Here is a 20,151-nt window from a genome sequence, read left to right on the forward strand (position 1 = left end):
AATGACTGTTCTTTCTACAAGAACATGCTGTAAAATTGGGTCAGTTTAATGTATGTGTAATAATATTTTAAATTGTACCCAGAGATGAATAAATACACCTTGCATCAGCTCTGGCAGTTTAAATAAAATGATACATTACAGTATTTTTCAATATTATGCCAGTTTCGCTGTGTTTGATGGCATTTCTTTTCATGCATGACTGGGTGTTAAACACATTTCCCACAGATTGAAAGAATAATTACTGCAGTGGAACGGCTAAGAATAGCCTGTTCAACTGTCTTGAGACTTTGCCGTGATCATAGCCCTGAATCTGTCTTTCTCCACAAGACTTAGCACAACCATGCCGTTGACTTTTGGTGAGCTCGATCCACTGTTTGTTACTTTTGTCACATGTAGTAACTCTCTCAATCTTAGTTGCCTATATTCTTGGTAATGTGTATCTCCAGACAACAGATACAAGCTTGTTCAACTTCAATATTTGCTGCAGCCTTACTTACTCAACTTTCTCTGTCCATTTTTAATTTTAACACTCTCAAGCCTTCAAAAACAACTGCAATTCTGCAGCATGCATGTTCCCCTTCACACAGATTCCCACTGATTGTGCTAAACTGTAGTTCATATAACAAAAAAGCCCAGAGAGATATGTGATGTCTAACTACTTCATGTTTATTTTCTATTCTGGTAGCAGTTTGTGGCGTAAAAGGCAAACATATTTTGGTTTTACATGTGCTGTCGCTACCCTGACTTGTGAGAAGGTGTATGGGACATTTAGTTCCCACAGCGGAGTTCAAGTCACCTTCTCAACGGTCGAAAGGTCAGGTTCCCCCATGTGGTTTTAGCAATGTAGCTATTTTTATTGCTACATTTACCAATGCTCTAGAGATAAACAATTTTACAAGTTCAAACACAATGACATCATAATTTTACTCATTCACTGTAAATTACAATTGCATTTACTTATAATCTTGTAAATTTGCAAGTAATTTAAGTACATAAATTCAAATCTTTTGACCCACGCAAGCAATTCAGTGTAAACTCAATCACACAAGTTGAAGCTTTTAATTAAGGCCTTGTAAGTCTAAATGTTCTTTCCTTAGTTCAGTGTACTCATAGATTTTGGTTTAAGTGAAATAAGAGTTATAAATCAGTAGCCGGAAACTTGTGCTTAAATTGACCCAGAGCAAAAGCTAAATGAAAAGACACAGATTACATGGAAACAACAAAGCTGCTGGAAAAGAAGAAGCAAAAATACAACAAGCAAAAACAATAACTCTGATAACAAACAGGAAACAAAAAACAGGAAAATATAATATAAATCTTTCTTTTATGTCCTTGTTATTTCAAGAATTCTACATTAATTTATTTATTTGTGTTTATATTTCCCTGTGTTTATAATTCCATACTGATTTCACTACTATTCACAACTTTTCTCCTTTTTTGGTACTGGTACTATTCCATATATATATATGTCTCTGTACAGAAATATAGGATAAGATTAGAAAGTAATTATTCCCTTAAAAGTGAGGACAAGTCTCTTGTAGAAGTTATCTGGACCAAAACGCCATGTTGATGTCAGAGGTCAGAGGACAATGGAGAGACCAGCTACAACCCTGATATTCAGAATCTCTGAACACAAAAGACATGGATCCATCCTGCTTTTTATTAACAGTCTAGGCTGATGGCGGTGTGATGGCTTTGGAGATATTTTCTTGGCCCACATTGGACCCCTTAGTAGCAACTGAGCACAATTCTAAAACCACAGCCTACCTGAGTACTGTCACTGATCATGTCCATCCCTTTATGAGCACAGTGTAGCATCTTCTGATGCAGGAGAATGCAACAAGTCACAAATCAAGTTCAAGCTTTCACTGAAGACCATTAAAAAACAGAACAGATCTGATATTAAATTCTTATTTGATTAAATCAAATCCTTCATGCTAATAATGGCAATAATTATACTTGCAAAAAAGTAACAGCAGCTCCCTGATTTCACCTTCCTGTTCTCCTCTCCTTCAGAAATCCCCTCCTTCGCCCAGACCCTCCTTCTTTCTTTCCCTCTAAGGCCTCCTTGTCTTTTCTCTTTGACAGTGAGCAGGTCCCTGTTGGCGCTCTGTGCTCTTTTACAGTATTGTGGGAAAGGAGAGAGAGAACAAGAGAAGGGGGGAAAAAAAAAAAAAAAGACAGAGAAGGGGAGACCGCCAGAAACACTATACGATATATCAAAGCAAGCAAAGCCCAACTATCGGAGCTTTGATAGTGGGCAGGGAGGAGTGTGGGTCACAAAAGAGCAGGGAGGAAGCCTCAGTGAACAGCTTAAAGAGGGGAGCATGATCTATCAGGATCCCCACATTGAGAAGAGAGCGGGGTGGAAGATGCTTTGAGGTAGTGAGTGTTTTTACTCATGTGTCCTGCAGTCAAAAAAAAAAAAAAAAAAGGAGCGCTCTGCGTCTGTCTGTCTCCACTGCCTCTTTCCCCCCTGGCTTTACCACTTATCTTTAACAAACAGCAGCTCAGGCTCTCAGCCACTGGTTGACAGTTTGTCCCGACAACAAAAAACCATGGCAACAACCGCTGGAAGAGCGTGTCCAGTTCCAAAGGTCCACCCTTTCTGGTTTCTCGCTGCCACCGCTGCTCTTTGGCCAAAATGGAGGATTGGAATCAATAAACAAAAACAGGCCAAAACTCAGACACAGAAGTTTGACATCACTAAACGGACTGACTCATGGCCGGTTGAGAAACTCATGACTGAAGAGTTTCTGAGATTAACTAGGACTGCAGAGAAATGTGTTCTGGTTGAGAGGAGAAAAAAGTGAAAAGACAAGGACAGCAGAGTGAAGCAGCAGTCTGTCAGGAGCCTATGCAGCCCTCTCCGGCCTGCCTTTGCTGACGATACTTGCATCGCTTCTGCTGATGATACAACTCTCCTTACATCCTTCACTCCTCCCTCCCACTCCGACAAGCTGTTTTTAACACCGCACAAGATACCTTATGTCAACTAAAACGTGTAACGAATGCTGACAAAACTAAATTCAAGCTGTTCAGAAACTCACAAACAGGCCAAAAAGAAGTAGGTGAGATCAGGTCTCACTCTGCTATGGCATTTTTCTTTTTTTTAGCCTTGTTTGGAAATAGCTCTATATCATTTTAACAATCACAGCTGTATGTGGATTGCAAGTACGCTAAACAAACAAAAAGGCAGTCTCCAGCTCTTCTAAAGTATTTGTGTAATGATTTATCAATACTTTTTATGTTAGAAGAGTAAAAAGCAAAGTATCCACCAAGTAAAGTATCAATTTAGTAATTACCATCTATCATAAAAAGATGAAGTTCGTTTTTATCTGTAAAACTGAATACCTTTGGCCGAACAAGGTTCACGTTCTTTGTTGTATTAAATACAGTTAACCTAGCACGGTTGCTTTCTTGCTGAATGTTATGTGCAGATATACATGTATGTGTGCATCAATGTGTTATCCGGAGGCCTTTCACAAGCTGTATTTCCATTTCACCTAGAACTGTGCAACAACTTAATATCGCATTTAAAAATTAAAAGCCAAAGAAAAGTTTTTATGCTCTCGTGAGGCGGTTTTCCATATATTTCAAAATTTAGATATATCACAAAAGTGTAATGGAAACACTTTTTCACGTTTACATGTCCCTGGATGCGATATGAGTGGTCATTTGACCCGTTCATTTCCTGTAAAGATGATGCGGTGTGGAACAAACAACAGTGGATTTCAGAGTTTTACATTGAATTGGAAAAGGAAATGAGGGAGAAAGGTTTCGAAAAGCTGTTGCAAGTTCTCCACAAGTAGAAAACCCTAAAACAACCCAACGTGGCAACCTTGCATAAGCCGCAATTCTCGTAAAATCTCGTCCAGCTGATGAGATTTTACGTCAACTGGTGTTTTTGGCCTAAACATTGTTCACTGGAAACTCCGGCAAATTGCAATTATTGTTTGTCAAAACTTCAAAGTATCGCTTTTATTTAGCAAAAAACTGCGATGGAAACATAGCTTCTGTCTGGATGAATAGAAGAAAGTATCTGGAAGTCGAAATTCACAATCTCTCATAACGCACTTGTTGCCAACAAGTCAGCAGATAAACACGCTTTCACAAGCTGTGTTTCCATTACATTTTTTTGGAAAGTGAAAGCGCTATTTCTAAGTTTTGACAAACAATTGCGATTTGCCGGTGTCTCCACTGAACAGAGTTTAGCACATAAGCAGCAGTTCAAGTTGCTGCGCACTGGTATTTTAGGGTTTCCTACTTGCTGCAGAGAATTTGTGATGGCTTTTTGGAGCTTTTCTCCCTAATTTTCTGTTCTAAAACATAAAAATTTGCTGTCCTTCATTACACATCATGCCAACCTTACCGGAAATGAATTGGCCACGACACGTCCAGGGACACGTAAATGCAAAAAAGTGATTCCATTACACTTTCGCGATATATTTCTATATCGAAATGACTGAAAAACACCTCCTGAGAGTGTTAAAACTTTTTAGCAAAACAAACGAGTCATTTCTTGTTGTGGGTGTTTCCATTAGTGTTTTTTATTGCATTATTTAGTTTTCGCACAGCTCTAAGTGAAATGGAAATGCATCAACAGTCTCAGTTTAAGGAGAGACGACTGAGGTCTACTTCCCTCGCTTAGAGTTGTCCAAAGGTCTGAAGCTTCCTTAAATTTTCACTCTTGAAACAAACTGAACTATGACTCAGTTTGAGCTGGACCAGAGCCAGCTCTTTTTCTATACATGTATTACAGGCACTTGCTCTGGACCACAATCTGGCTGAGCTTTTACACCTTTAATTCTAGTCTGAAATAAACTAGAAAGTCACAAATTCCACATAAAACAAAATAGCAGTGAAATGCTTGAACTGTGGCTCAGACTACACACACAAATCGATACAAAGAAAAGTGAATCATTACACCTACAACTCTGCCGTAGCTATATTCTACTACCTAGCCTTAGAGACACCTCCAAGCCATTTAACTACAATATATTCATTTAATTTAACAGAAGATGGCAATATTAGATTTCAGTCAAATCTAACAGCTATACAAACTAAACACCATGTATGAGCTGGATAATGTGACAAGCTACGTAGAGAAGAGGATCGCTTCATCACTGTTGCTACAGTCTAAAATGCTAATGGTACTTTCACCAAGCTTGCTTATGAAATACAGTTTTATTGAACATTTGTTAGAATTTCTTTAGGAAATCAAGGTAAGGTTAAATAAAGGTAAGGTTAAAAAAGCTGAAATATAGTAGTTCAGAACAAGTTTTATATATAAATATAAAAGGATTTGTTAATTAGCGATGAGGCTGAAATTGCCTATGCTAACTAGATGCATACTTGATAAATGAACTAAGATATTTTAACTACAAGGTTAAGGATTTGGTCAAGATATTTTTCTTACCATAATCTGCAATCCAATTCAGTATAAAAGATGAATCTTACTAACTTACTAACTTTGGCGGTCCTCTAACATATTTAGCAGGTAAAGATTTTCTTTTGTGACGCTAAAATTAATGTGGAAATCCATGGTATTGACTTTGATTGACCTCTAGCATCACAATGAGATTTACATTTTGACTTTCAGCAACAACTGGCTTGATTCCAGCACAATTCAGTCTTTACAACTAGCTCAGCCTAAAAAACCAAATGGCATTCTCGTTTACAGATCTTACAGAGGAAAATAAAGAAAAGAACTGTGTATCCCACTAAAATACCTAAGGATAAAGCAAGTTTGACAGTAAAAAAAAAAAAAAAAAAAAAAAAACCTCCAGGGATGCTTGCTGTGATGGATTGCTTCTCTAAAGCAAGTTCAAAATCTTTCCAGTTTGATTTTGGAGCTGTGTAAGATGAATGGTAAAAACGTCTGTCTGGGATGTAAGGAGAAAAATTTAGAAAGAAAAAAAAAACTTGTGCAAAGGAATAAGTGGATTTAAATGCACATGAGATTTGGTCCTTTAAAGTTGAATTTGGGTCATGTTTTTCCTTTACTCAGAGAGAAAAGTCAATCCCATTCCAGTGCAAATAATTGATTATGAGGTTTCATTTTCAGCTCCATCCACAAAAGTCATCTCAGGTCACTTTTACATGGAGAGAAACTCAAGAGCTTCCTTTAAACAAGCAGTGCTTGACATCGCTGACATCACTGGATATTAAGGCGGCCCCTCTTTGCTACCTTCCCCCATCGCTCATCTCGTTTTTCATGAACCAAGCCCCAGATGATTTAAATCTTAAGGATCTCCTGGTGAGTTGCAATGGTTAATGGAGGTGGCGGATTAAATAAGGAGCTGTCTTTGCTTTGTTTGGTTAAGATTTAAATAGGTTTGGCAGAGAGCCTGCTTGTTTGACACTCAAGTGTTGCCTGTTGGACTACGTACAAAGCAGCCTCTCGGCTATGATTGTATGCTTCTTTTGTGAATTTCTCAGTCTAAGACTTTGTTTGTCTGGAAGCTAAATCTACGCTGGCCTCCTTTGCTGGAGGAGACTTTTAATCACTAGGGTTGCCCAGTTTAAACAAAGGTTAATAAGATTTTGACAAAAGCCAGCCTACACATTGACCCTTTACAACTTTGTTCTCCAGTCTGTCCACATCCAGTTTCTACCTTTTTGCCAAATAAAAAAGGTATGTCTCCTTTTTCTCGCTGAACTCCTCTTTGTTGTACTTTCTAATCAGCAGATCCTGAGAATGGCGATGAACAAGAGAGAGGATGACTGAGAGTGCTAATGACAGGAGTGGACAAGTAAGAAAGAGCGAGGGCGAGTAAAATAGAGAGGGTGCTTGTATCCTAAGGTCATTAGCAGAAATTCAAAGTCACCCTTCTCTTTCAGGGTATGCTGCTTGACAAGTCCTGCCAACAGAATTAGAGATGAGGGATGATGGTGCTGTGATTAGATGTGTAACTCACTGGAAAGACGGGGCTAGATGCATGATTACACCACACTCGCATGTAGAAAGAAAAGGATCCTGAAGAGATGTGATAACAGTCTTAAGATGTGGCCAGTTATTGGCTGGGAAGACCCTTTATTTCAGCTTACCGATCTGAAGTAAGTCTGCCTGATAAACACCACAGGCTCCCCCGGCTCCCCCGATGAGCGAATTGAATTCCCAAATTACCAGGCTTAAGATAACATACCTGGCTAAATTGGCGCTCTTTATAAGTCTCAAATCTCTTTGTAGATATTCATCAAAGGCTGTTTCACTCCTGATGCGGAGAACACAGGAGATGGGAAACAGGGGAACAACACACAATGTGGTTCATATTAAGGCCTCTGATCTTCTATCTCGAGTCCCTCTTTTTCCGCTACATTCCTTTAGCCAGGGGTGATGTGCGGGAGAAGAAGGGGGGGCTTGCATCCCCTCTGCCAGCACAAAATATGTAACGATGCGACCTTGTTAGTTTGAGATTGCTAGAAGAGTATGAGGGGAGACTTTGTGCTTTATCGCCGCTCTACCTCTACATCCTTAAGCGGCATGCAATAACTGTATATCCTTATAGCTTTCTGTGTAATACTTTTGAAAGTAATGCACAACAGAAAGCACACAACCTCCCGCCCATTGTGTACTTTCTGTTCACCTTACATCTTCTGCTTTCGTTCCTCCATGGCATCTGCTCTAAGTCCGAGGTTCTAGCTCAGCCAACAGAAAGTCAATGACAACAGTGTTTGCTCCAGACTTTAAAGTGTTGTGCCAGTCTTGGCTGCAGGCAAAAACATTTCATCATTATTTGAAAATGTTTGAGGTTAACTTTTAAATAATCATTTAAAAAGGAAACAAAAAACAAGGAACTTGTTTGGTTCTAGGTGAAGAAATGTATGAGACAGGTATGTCTGTGACCTTGAATGCTTATCAAATAGTAAAACCTTCTGGTGGTTTTCAGTAAATATAAGGTTTTAAAAGGATAAATCTAGTAGATACCAGTTGCTAGTAGGCCAGGCTAATATTGATTGTTCCATATATTTGTACCCTTAATGTATCTAATACATAGGCTGTATATAATAGATGAACACTGTCATTTAGCGTCACTTGCGAGGGATTGTTTAAAAGTGCTTTACCTTTGTTGGTCACTAAGTGTCGTTTCACAAGTAATTCTGGTTCTTGGGTACAAATGGGATGTTATACTTCTTGAAATTACCAAATTTTCTGTAGCTGTCTTATCCTCTTCAGGTTCAATGCCTTTATCAGAGCTACAACTACCATTCCTACACATCTTTTTTGTAGTTAACATGTGAGTACTTTGAGATATAAAATCCTATTTTTGCAGAACATAGCAAAGCCAAAGTGATCAGTCTTTATAACACACTGTTTCTACAGTTGCATTAAATGGTCTCATAATTAGCACCTGGGTTAAGTCAGTGCCAAAAACATGTTGCGTTACATGAGACTTTTTACCACGAAATTGTCATTAGTTCATCCTTAAGAACAAGCAAATATTTGTGCCAAATTGGAAGAAATTACCCTCAGGCGTTCACCACACAGGCAAACAACAAGCTGAAACCAGCATACAGGCTTTGTAAATTGTGTACAAGCAGCAATGATAGCTGTTAAGATGGCTTAAAAAATAGAAAGATGCAGTTTTCTTTATTTTAAAGGCTGTTAAAAGGTAAGTCAAAAAGTTAATTTCAGCCAGTGCTCCCGAGAATTGCTACATTATCTTGGATAACGGTTGAGAGGCAAATAAAAACTAAGCTCTCCAGTGTTTCATTTCTAATCAAGCTCTTGAAAGGGCAGAAAAATCTGTGAAACTGAATCAGACACTGCAGCTCTCTAGTGGAACCTGCACTAATTGAATAGCTTTAGATTTGCTTGAAGCTATTCAGTTAAGAAAAAAGCTGTGCGCTGTTGAACAAGCAGAACAAAAATATATGGCTGAGTTTTTATTTTAAATGCTGTGTGAAGGCTCACTTAAAAAACTTAGCATGACTTCACATGGAAGCCATTCTTCCGACTGTGTACAGGACATACAGCACAGGTTCTTACATCTACGCCTTTCAGAAGTCTCAAATCAGCAACGATAGGCAGCATTCATACTGGCATCCATCATACAGGAGGAATTGTGTGATTTATGTGATCATTTAGGAAGTGTAAAAAGGATCTAACACGAACTGACACAGCATGATGCTACTTGCTAAGTAAACAATAAAGATTAACATAAAGCCACTGAGCCACTTTGTAACTTCACTTTTTCTTGTTTTGTTTTTATTCATAGAAAGTGTCCTTAATAATTATTTTTGAAAAGTGGGAGTAACAACACATCAATCTCAATTGTTACAACAATTCAATGATCCAAGTGCATCATTCAAACAATGAGGTATTCATCATTTGGAAGTTGATTAAGGAAAAAGAATAACAATACCATTTTGGTGGCGGTGTGTAACTATGATAAAGTCCTCAACTATTATGTAAGTAAAGTAAGTATAGAAACTTTATTTGTATAGCGCTTTTCACATACTGTTAATGGGCTTCACAGCAATTATTAGGGCTGTGACGATATGCTTTTTGTCTCGATTTGATTCGCAGTTTTTTGTTGCAGATTCAATTTAAATGGAAATTCTCACAATTCTTCCATTTTGCCAATTTCTGAAGATTAAAAACAAACAAAAAAAATGTAAACAACTTTTTTTTGCTAGTGATTTTTCTTGATTCCAATTAGGACAAAAACAACACAGTAGTCAAACCATCATTCTGCTGCTATAATGCCCAAGAAAACAAGTAAAAAGATCAATAAAAATAAAAGAAAAAAAAAACTATAATAGATTTTTTTTTTCAAAAATTAACAAAATAAATCTATTTTAAAATTTTGAAGCAAAATATCTTAATATTCTATTTTTTGATTTGTTTTTCCCACCCCTAGAAATTAAAACATAAAATACAAGGTACACAGACAAAAAAAAGCCACGCCACTGAGTCTGCTTGGAATTTAAATGCTCACCAAAACAAATGTGTCTTTTTGAGCTTTTTGAATGCATTCTCTAAGTCCACGGAGTATATTTTTATGACTTAGTTATTATTAGGTTATAAATATATTTACTCCAAGATTATAAATAGTTGTAATATTTGCACTATATCCTGTTTCAATGTCCACAAATACACATTTATTTTCAAGTTTTTTTTTTTTTTTTACATGATATGAACATATTAAAGCTTAATAGACATAATGTGGTTCAGTCTGTTTGTTTTTAAATATCTAATTTAGCTCAGGAATAAAATTTTATTCTTATATTTTCTTTATTTCACCTGAATGAAAATAATTGTTTTAAATCACAATATGATTTTGCATCAAATGAATCTCTCAATCCTGACACTGTGACAGAATTTGTAACAACAGGGCTAAAACGTGAGTCATTATTCACTTAATCTATGTAATATCCTATTAAGATTGTATTGCAATTTACACCCCAAATTTTTAGCAAGTCATGTCATAAAATATGTATTTAAATAGTAGACTTGCAAGCCAATCAAATGACATCATAAATGTCTGTTAGGCTACAAGCTAACAGCTACAAGCTAATTACGAGCACATTGGTTTTTCATTTGTTGTGTGTGTAGGGTGTAATTGAAGTTGGGACTGTTGCCGTCACAAATGCCCAGTGGTCAGGAATGTTCCATTATCTGTTTTCCAAACACAACAAGGGAGTGTTTCCAAGCCACAGATTTACGCAACTTGGAAGTTCCCATCCGAGCAAGGAAGCACCGCTTGAGTTACAAAGCACTAATCAAGCCCAATTCTTAGTTAGCAAGAGGAGTAGGGGGAGTTTTCTCATCTAGAAGGAATTATGGGAAATGTAGTGCAACACAGATAGTCCAAAGGAAGGTGGATGCAATAAAAAAGCCACATGACAGCTAAATGAGCGAGAAGTCTGATGATTTACAGCAGCGACGGAGAAGCTAAGGCTGGAATTTTCCTCCGAGGCAGGGCGTTCCACTGTTGAACCACGCAGCGAGGGAAACCTGCACACGTACAAGTCTAGATTCCTTCACACACCCACGTGTGAAGGCAAAAAAAAAAAAAAAAAAAAAGGGTAAAACCCTGAAAATATGTATGCATTTGCGCATACATGCACTTGCTTTTTCTTCCCCGTTTTCCTCTTTGGCAGCGGTTTTCGGTGTACGCTCTCCACCGCTCATGGTACATTCAGAGCATGAACACCCAGAGTCAGCAAGTCTGGACACAGCTGCTAAATATTCAACTCTGCATTCCCCTCTTGCTCACTTACTTTCTCTCACGTTGTCTGTCCTCTTCCACCTTAAACTCTCCTCATTTCCCCCCCTCCCTCTGCTACAAGCCTAGTCTACTTCTAGCCCTTTTCCTTGCCTCCGTGGAGCTCTCCCTGCAGCGCCGCCACCTCTGCTGCCTCTGCTCTCTGTGTTCCACTTTCATTAAGGGGCTCTCCTCTGATAGCCCTTCATATAACACTTAATCTTCATAACAATAAGAGCACTCTCTCTGCGACAAATCACCTCAAGGGGCCAGTCCTGAAGATGCTCCCCTAAATGATGTCATTAACTAGTGGAGCTCCTGATTGGCTGGAGCGTCGCAGCAGATCCCGACCTGGGTGTTTGACGGAGGGCTCAGTGGGAGCATGCAGGTCGGACAGGCCAAGGGCATTCCTCTTATAGTGAAAGGCACACATGCAGAGCCTCTTGCTGAGAAGCAGAAGACGGGGTCTGTTTGGTTTTTGCAGGCAAACGAGAGATGAATAAGACTATCGAACAAAAGGGGAGGGAGATTTGAATAACAGTATTTTATATGAATGGATCTTCAGGGAAACGACTGCTCCATCGTTCCCTCGGCTCTATTTTCAGCTGCGGTTTGACAACAGGGTTAAGCGCATGTGTGTTGCCTCTGTGTGTCGGGGAGAGTTTTGGACGTTTTGACTCGATGCCATTATCACGCTGTGGAGGTGTCAGCGTGCCATATTGTGCTGTTGTTGGTTTGTGCATGGATGAACAGTGACGGCGGCTTCTGGCGAGCACGGCGCACACAGAAAAATCTGCGCTCGTACGCGTCCAGAGCTGAAATCTCAGCTGTTCTCAGTTGCTATGCAGCAGTCGCACCATCAGCTCAGATAACACGCACTCACACACACACACACATATGAGCGCGAGATGAGGACGGTAACACCAGACTTGGCAGGGTCGGAAGGTCACAGGGGTATTCTGACAAAGTTGCCTAGCAACAAACACACGACACTTATAATTTCCAATGTGAGCTCCTGCGTGGCCCTGACCAGATCTGAATGTGGTCATGATGAATATGCTGACAGATGACAATTATTTTGCACTGTTGGAGCATAAGTATGTTAAATGTGCTGTTGCCTCATAAAACAGGGTTAGGGTTAGGAAAAAAAAAAGTCTCAGTAAAGCCAAAACACACGGTTAGAAACATACATGCCTGCATGTTTTCAGAGCCACTGAGTAAATGAGCGCTGTTTAAATCAGTGTAAAGAAGTAGAAACACATTAAAACCCTTCAAAGTCCAACTGAGATATGTTTTGTTCCTCTTTCTGGCGATGCAAATACTGTTAAAAAAGTTGAAAATTGAACACACAAACCAAAAAACATGATTTTTACTGTGACTACTAAACACATTTATAGAGGCATATTTACAATGCATCACATCAGCTTTCCATCAACCCCCTGAAACCAAACCATCTGTAAAAATGGCAATCACATGTGATGAACAAACTAAAACAAGACAATGGTGTTTGTTTAAGTTTAAACCCCAATTTTCACAAAACAAAACTGAAATTCTATTTCAGTGGAAACAACCCATCATATAGTGAAAAAGATAACATATGCTGTGTTTATATGGGAGTTTTAATTCCTGTTTAATTCAGAATAAAAGTTAATTCTGTTCGTAGCTGATGAAAAATGTCCATGTAAACACTTTATTCCTAATGCAAATCTCTATTTGGCTGGTTTATTCGCATTTTAATTCCAAACTATTTAATTCCTCTGTCATGTAAACCTTAATTCCGCTCTAAGTTAATTCCGGTCGTTCTGAGCATGCTCGTTACCTTGTCCTGTCCCAATGACGCGCGTTGTTTTGCCTCCCATGTTCGGTAGTCTATCTTTCTTCTTCTTCTCAGTTGCTGCAAAAAGTGAAATAGTATGCTCGTGTTGAGCTGCTACTTCAAATTTATAATGAAAATAGCGGCGAAACTGGTACTTATTATGTAGTTTTTACAAGTTATGACTGAAAAGATGAGAAGCAGGGAACGAACTTTGTTTATTTCCGGTATATGTCATACGTCACGTGCACCCTCTGTCCAATCAGAACCCTTCCCAACCTGCCGCTCTAAAGAGGAATTAAATGAGAACGTGTTTCATGTAAGCCTTCATTTGGAATTATAATTTTCATGTAAACTTGTAGGAGAATACGTTAATTCTGAATTATTTAATTTCAAATTATTATTTCCGAATTGAAAAAACATCATGTAACCGTAGCCATTTTCACAATTCTCCTCTGTTTGATTTGTACTGTAATCATGCATAGTAACAGACACAACATCCGTGATGCTGGGGGTATATTCTCTGAGGTCCTGACATGTCTCTAGATTCCTGATTATTGAAGAGGATCATCAGTTTGCTTTGGGTTTCTATTTTAGATGTGTTTTTTTTCTAAAAGGTCAATTACACTTTTCACTTATTTGGCAAACAGAGATGCAAAATGTTGGAGGTTTTTAGAGGTATTTGTGTCCATTCTGCTGCTAAACAATCTGTGGTTGTCTGATTCACGGCTGCCACATGAGACTCCATTAATCATCTGGTTCATGTTTGCTTTCCTTCCGGAGAACAAACTAAGCAAAGAGAATCCACATTTGGTCTTTATGCTCTTAATATCTGGAGCAAATGAGCAGAAAACCAGAACTTTGCTCCAAATCCAAATCCAAATTTAGTTCTTAAATCAGGTCGTATAACCTTCTGTGCCACTGATTTGACTAAAACTATGGAGTTTTAATCTTTTCCACAATACACACACCGCAGATTAAGTTTAAAATGAAACTAAATGCATGTATTGTTGTGTCTGAATGTTTCCTTTCATTATGTACAGCACACTTGGTTGCTTGATATATGAAATGTGTTGTATAAATTTGTATTCTCTGACTGCAACATGCCTTCTCCATAGGAGACAATCTGAACAGATCCAAACACACACACAGAAACGTTCTGTCACCATGAAGCCACGCTGTTGGAAGTTGTGCAGAATGAGCCCTGGCATTGACCTGCTAAAATACCTTACCTCCCTTGAAAAGAAATCATCTAGATGGGAGCAAAAGTCACTTCAAAATTCTGATATCTGCCTCTACATCAGTGCTGCCTTCACACATCAGTGTCCACACACGCTGTGGAGACTGATGTTCCCCCAAACCATCGCGGAAGCTTTCCCTCATGACAATATGGATGGTTTTTCTCATATCTGAAATGCTGAACTCAATGTTTTCCCAGAAAAATCAGCTGAAACCTGGACTGGACTGACTACAGGACAAGGGTTTATTGTCCTTTTGTGCATCTGAGACGAGCTAACGTCCAGAGAACTTGGCTGGGATCAGAGCTGATATACGGCTTCCTGCATGCGCAGTACAGTTCAGGTTCCATTTCTGGATGTGAACCGTGATGAAAACAGTTTTTCGAGGTAATCCCAAGCCCCCGTGGCTATGCTCATCACGATGGCATGATGGTTTCTCATGTAGTGCTGCCTGAGGACTCTTAGTTCGTTCACATCCAGCACTTTTTTTTCCCCATTTTTTTTTTTCATTTAATCACTCAGATTTTCCCAAAATCTTTTAATTATAACACAATATTATCCTAAAAGCAATCCTAAAATTAAGTTTTTTAACAGTTTCTTTTACATATGAATTCAAGTGATACAACAAATGTAAGATTTTGCTGAATATATGAAGAGTGACTGACAACATTTCATCAGGACTGCAGGTGGCTCAGCCTGTGTTGAATTCTTTATAGTTTATCCCCAGAACAAGCCTCCTGTCCTCTTACCTCTTTCACTTTGTGCACAGTGATGTTTCGAAGCATGAATAAGAGGACTGGGCATGAGCTGAATTATAGACCGTTTTAAGATAGAAATAAACCCGCCGAGGTATCCTGAAAGGTAAATTCAAGCAATTTGTTCAAATTAAATTAGTGTCAAAATGAACAATTCTCCAGTGTGGTTGCTAACAAGCGTGACAAAGTCATGCAGAAAAGGCAGTTTAATTAAAGTCAAGAGTAAAACAAATTCACACATCTGCACGGAAAGTAGGTCATTCACTGAATTATGGAGTTTAAGTTAAATGACTAAACTTAAACTGAAATGTAGCGCCGCACAAAACCTGGCAACACACACCATCAGAACCAGCAGGGGAACACGGATGTTGGAGGGAACCAAAGTTTCCAGAGTTTGGTCAGGAGATGCTGTGTGGGTTCTTTTTGTGTAGAAGTGAAATGTTATCAACGCCTGCTTCATCATTCAGCTGATAATTTTACAACCGCGAACAGCAACACAAACACACTGCTGGACTAGACTTCTCGCTCATGCCAGTGTAGGTCTGCAGACGACAAACCCAGCAGGAGGATGTAAGTTTGCAGTGTGTGCTCTTTGAACCATGTCATAAATCGATAAAACTGTGGATTTCACCACAAAGCTTGACTTGCATACCATTAGCATCCCTGCATGTAGCTGCTAAGGCTGGTAATCACAATACAACATTATATTAATTCAATAGAAAAATAATTTGTTGCCAAGTCTTGCTCTCCTAAAGCTACACTAATGAACTTAAAATGACTTTTATCGCTGAAGTTCTATTCAGGAAGACCAATTCTGCATCCAGCTTGCACCCTCTCTCTTCTCTGAAGCCAGCACTTTCTCTTTCTTTTCCTCACATCCTCCTAAAATGACCGTTTTACTGAATGAACCACAGTGTGTTGATATCCAGTAGCTGGCAGGTAAAGAAAAATGCAACTGTAACATGATGCTCTGGGAAACTGGTCCCTAAATGGAACAAGACGATAAAGGAACAATAAGATCCCACCACCAAGCAGAAACAGTTAAAAATTATTTTAATGTAATAAAAAACAAGGATCGCATCAGCCACCAATGAGCATCAAGCTCATAACAAACAAGTGGGGCCAACTCACACAACTATTCACAATTAAATCCTATTATTTGCATTTCTATCAGTTCTTTCTTGTACTTTGGTTCCTGACTTTAGTCGAACATGTTATGTTTATCCTTAAAAGTCTGAATTCTTATAGATACTCTCTATCCTCAGATCTGACCTTTACACAGATTACAGGCATACACACACACTCACTTACATTTACCCGCAACCATACACTGAAGTAGCAGAATTGTATTTTTGTACATCTGTGTTTGTGTGTTCTTTTGTTTTTCACCCGTTTTAGTTTTAGTTGTTTATTAGGAAGTTTTTTTTATTTGATTGTGGTTCATTCGTCTTGCTGTTGCTTTCAATGGTCGTTGTTGACGACATGTTGATTAGATTATCACGTGCTGATTAAAAACAATCCCTCCTATTCCGATCAAACACACTGTACTGTGTTTGAATCTATGCTACTGGGTTGCTGATCGATATATAAATGTAGAACAATGTACTGTTATTAGGGGTGGGAAATCGAATAATAAAATAATTGAATAACGGGATTTTTTTGCTTCACAATTTTTTTGTTCAAGAAATTAATTGTTTTTTTCAAATGAAAATATAACATTTTTGTCATTTTTATTGTTTTTATTGATCTTTTTACTTGTCGTCTTGGGCATTACAGCAGCAGAATGATGGTGTGGCTACTGTGTTGTTTTTTTTCTAATTGAAATCAAGAAAAATATCTAGCAAATAAAGTTTTGTACTTTTCGTTTTGGTTTTTAGTCTACAAAAATCAGCAATATTGAAGAATTGCGAGAATTGCAATTTAAATCAAAGCTCAAACAATTGGAATTGAATTAAATCGGGATTAAAGGATACCGTCACTGTGATACCCCTAAATATCTCTGAACACAGTGATATCTGCAGCGTTATGTTGTGGATAATCACATTTAACTGACTTTAGCATCAATACAGCTTCATTCTATCTAAATGATGACAACTGAAATACTTCTACAAGTCTGACTTGTTTAGTTTTACTTCAAAATGTACTAAAGGGATTAAATGTGTCCAGAGAAATCCATGGAAAACATAGTAAGTGGAGTTATAAGACGTGTCCTGTTTTTTCCTCTACCCTCCTTTACTGAACGACGTCACGTCAGCTGTTCTCACGACGATGTCTCCGCCGTCTGCTTTCCGCCGTTCCAGCGGAACAAAGAAGAGATGGCAGAGGAACTCGTCTTTAAAAAGAAACTGCACGGTGTTGTGGAATAATTTGGAAAACTGTCACAGCGAGCGAATCCTATCTCAGAGAATGCCAGTCACACACACACACACACACACACACACACATTGGCTTTATGAGCTCACACACACTCCCTCACACAAACAGGGACTTTGGTGTTTACATCATATGGGAAGGTATTTTTTCCCCTCACACTGCCAGGGAACAGGCCCACGCATGGACACACAGACGCTGACTAAGGCGGTAAGACTCCTTTGGGGTGGGTTGGGGGTGGGTTAGGGGTGGGGGTGATGTTTCTCTGTGTGTGTGTGTGTGTGTGTGTGTGTGTGTGTGTGTGCATATGTATATAATTATTGAACTGCAGTCGTCTTATGTCAAACTGTTACTTGGTGAAATGAACATCATTTGAGATGAACTCTGTTTTATGGCCTAAAGAGTGTGTGCACAGGTTCCATGTTTGTGTGTGTGTGTGTGTGTGTGTGTGTGTGTGTGTGTGTGGACCCAGTATTTGTACAGCGGTCAAGCAACCATGTTTAGTGTTAAGCTGCTGTATGGTTAGAGGAATGTGCAGCACTCTGTTTGCGGTTTGGTGGGGACCAAGCTAACGCTAATCAGTTTATTAGGAAAATCTGCATATTTTGTGTTTGTGTGTGTGTTGTTTGAATAGTTTGTGTTTATGTGTGCTCCTTTAGTTCATAAACTGTTAAGTCCCCGTGCGGTGTGATTTCCCCATGATCTGAGGTTTGAGGTTGGAGAGAGAAAGAGGAAAAAGTGGGAAGGGACAACAGGAACAAAGTGTGTTTGTGTGTTCAGGTCTGTTAAAAGCTCCCACTCCTCCCATCCAGCGTTAGATGGCAGATGTTCAGAGCTTCAGCCACAACACAACAGGCGGTTTTTTCGGCCCAAAACACAAATAGAGAAGTCTTCCTCTGTGTTTAAAACCCCGTAGCTCAAACAGCGAGCTAACAGCATATTTCTGAAGCAGGCCGACCACTTAAATGACTCCTATTTCTCCATGACGATGTTATTCCTCCGCTAAAATAAGAACTGGCGTGTACAGTAGCTGTGGAGACCCCCAAGCGAAGCGTTGTCGCTTGCTCCTTTCATTTTCTGCCCGTGATTGTCAGCGAGTTTCAGGATGAGAATCAACAAAGGTCAGACGGTTGCAGATGGAGGTCAACGAGGCGATGGAGTTACCCGTCGTGAGACACGGGCACATCTATCGGAGACAGAATCCTTTCAAGACACTGTAATGAACTTCAGCAGGTTGTGTGTGTGTGTGTGTGTGTGTGTGTGTGTGTGTGTGTCATTCAAGAGCAACATTAATGCCATATGTTTCTGTAAACAGTCATGAAACAGGAAGTACAACTTCTTTTTAAGTTTTTCCACATCAGATTCCATTAAGAAAGAATCCTTTAGGTTTTAAAATGATTAAAATAAACCCTCTGATGAGCAGAAACACGTCACATTTATCATGTAATTAGTAAAAGAAAATAAATGCATGAAGAACTGAACTGCTTTCTGTCTGATGTTATCAGTCTTTCACGCCACTATGGGAGAACTGGTTTTTCCCTGCTTTTCAGTGTTGCTTCAGTTCATTGAGGTTTGCAGAGTGCTCTCATGCACAGCTATCTAAAGGTCCCGCTGCTGCATTTCATTCAGTTTCTCTGGAGTTTAAATGGGTCATTGCAACCCTGATTACTTCCTTTTTCAGTCACTGTGTTGTATTTTTGCTGCTGTGTTTGTGATCATTGTACCGCCGCATGGCGTAGTTTTGGCCAAGCTTTAGCTAGCAGACAGACGGCCTTACATTTGACACTAAAACTGCACAATGTTCTGCAACTCAAGCCCATATTATTATTCCTCCATCACCATGCTTGACAGATGAGATGTTTGTGTGGATATGCTGCACTTGGTCATGAGTACATTTGGAGAAAACCAAAGCTGTCTGCCTGTGTTAAGTACATTTTACCAGAACTTTGGTAGTTTGCTCATCTGATGCAACTTTGCAAACATGAGTTGCACCATGTTTATTTTAGAAAGAAAAAATTTCTCCTCGTAAACTTTCTAAACACATTATACTTGTTCAGTCTTTTTTTTCTATCTGTACTGTCAAGGGCTTTAACAATGAAAAGTCTGTAGAGTCTGACATGTACCGTAACTTCTCTGCATTATCATTTTGGTGACCACTGCCTGACCTTTGGCTAAACTTATTGACACATTTACTCCTGGCTGCTGTCCCAGATGTCCCGGACAGCTGTCCCTGGATGAATAACGTTTCTCAAAAGAGAGCGACAGACGCTAAATTGTTTGTAAATCTCTTCACAATCCTTTTCAGATTCATGGCCAGTGCCAATTGTTTCTCAAAGCGTGTATTCACTCCTGAATTAAACCCTAGTTTTTTGTTCAGACAATACAGTTCGTATTTAGATGAGCGGATGAACAACTAAACTCTGACCCACCTGAAAACGCAGGTCTCAGTTTGCTTCAAGTGAACTGAATGCAGGACTTGGGCCACAACATGCGGCAGAAACAGAAGTTGTGACCAACAGATGAGCGAGTTTTTCTTGGACATATGTGTAGTCTTGTCTTTCAGTGTTTTCTGATGCAGCGCCGTCACTGATAAGGAGGGGAAAATGTTATTCAAAAGGTTTGGTTTGTTTAAGAAAGTGCAAACCGACTGAACTGAGTCTGCCACACCAAATAGGTGTGAATGACTCTCATGGTGATGACTTTCCGCCCTGACATAGTGTTCACACACCTGACTGCTCTGACTAACCTGATGGAACTGACCT

General features: G+C 39.1%; 1 protein-coding gene across 1 annotated transcript in view; it reads right to left on the minus strand.

Annotated features, from left to right (window-relative positions):
* Window positions 1–20,151, minus strand: part of ches1 (checkpoint suppressor 1) — an 83,504-nt gene that overhangs the window by 54,405 nt on the left and 8,948 nt on the right. The window lies entirely within an intron of this gene.

This window comes from Telmatherina bonti, assembly GCF_933228915.1.
Source record: "Telmatherina bonti genome assembly, chromosome: 16".
Taxonomy (NCBI): Eukaryota; Metazoa; Chordata; class Actinopteri; order Atheriniformes; family Telmatherinidae; genus Telmatherina; species Telmatherina bonti.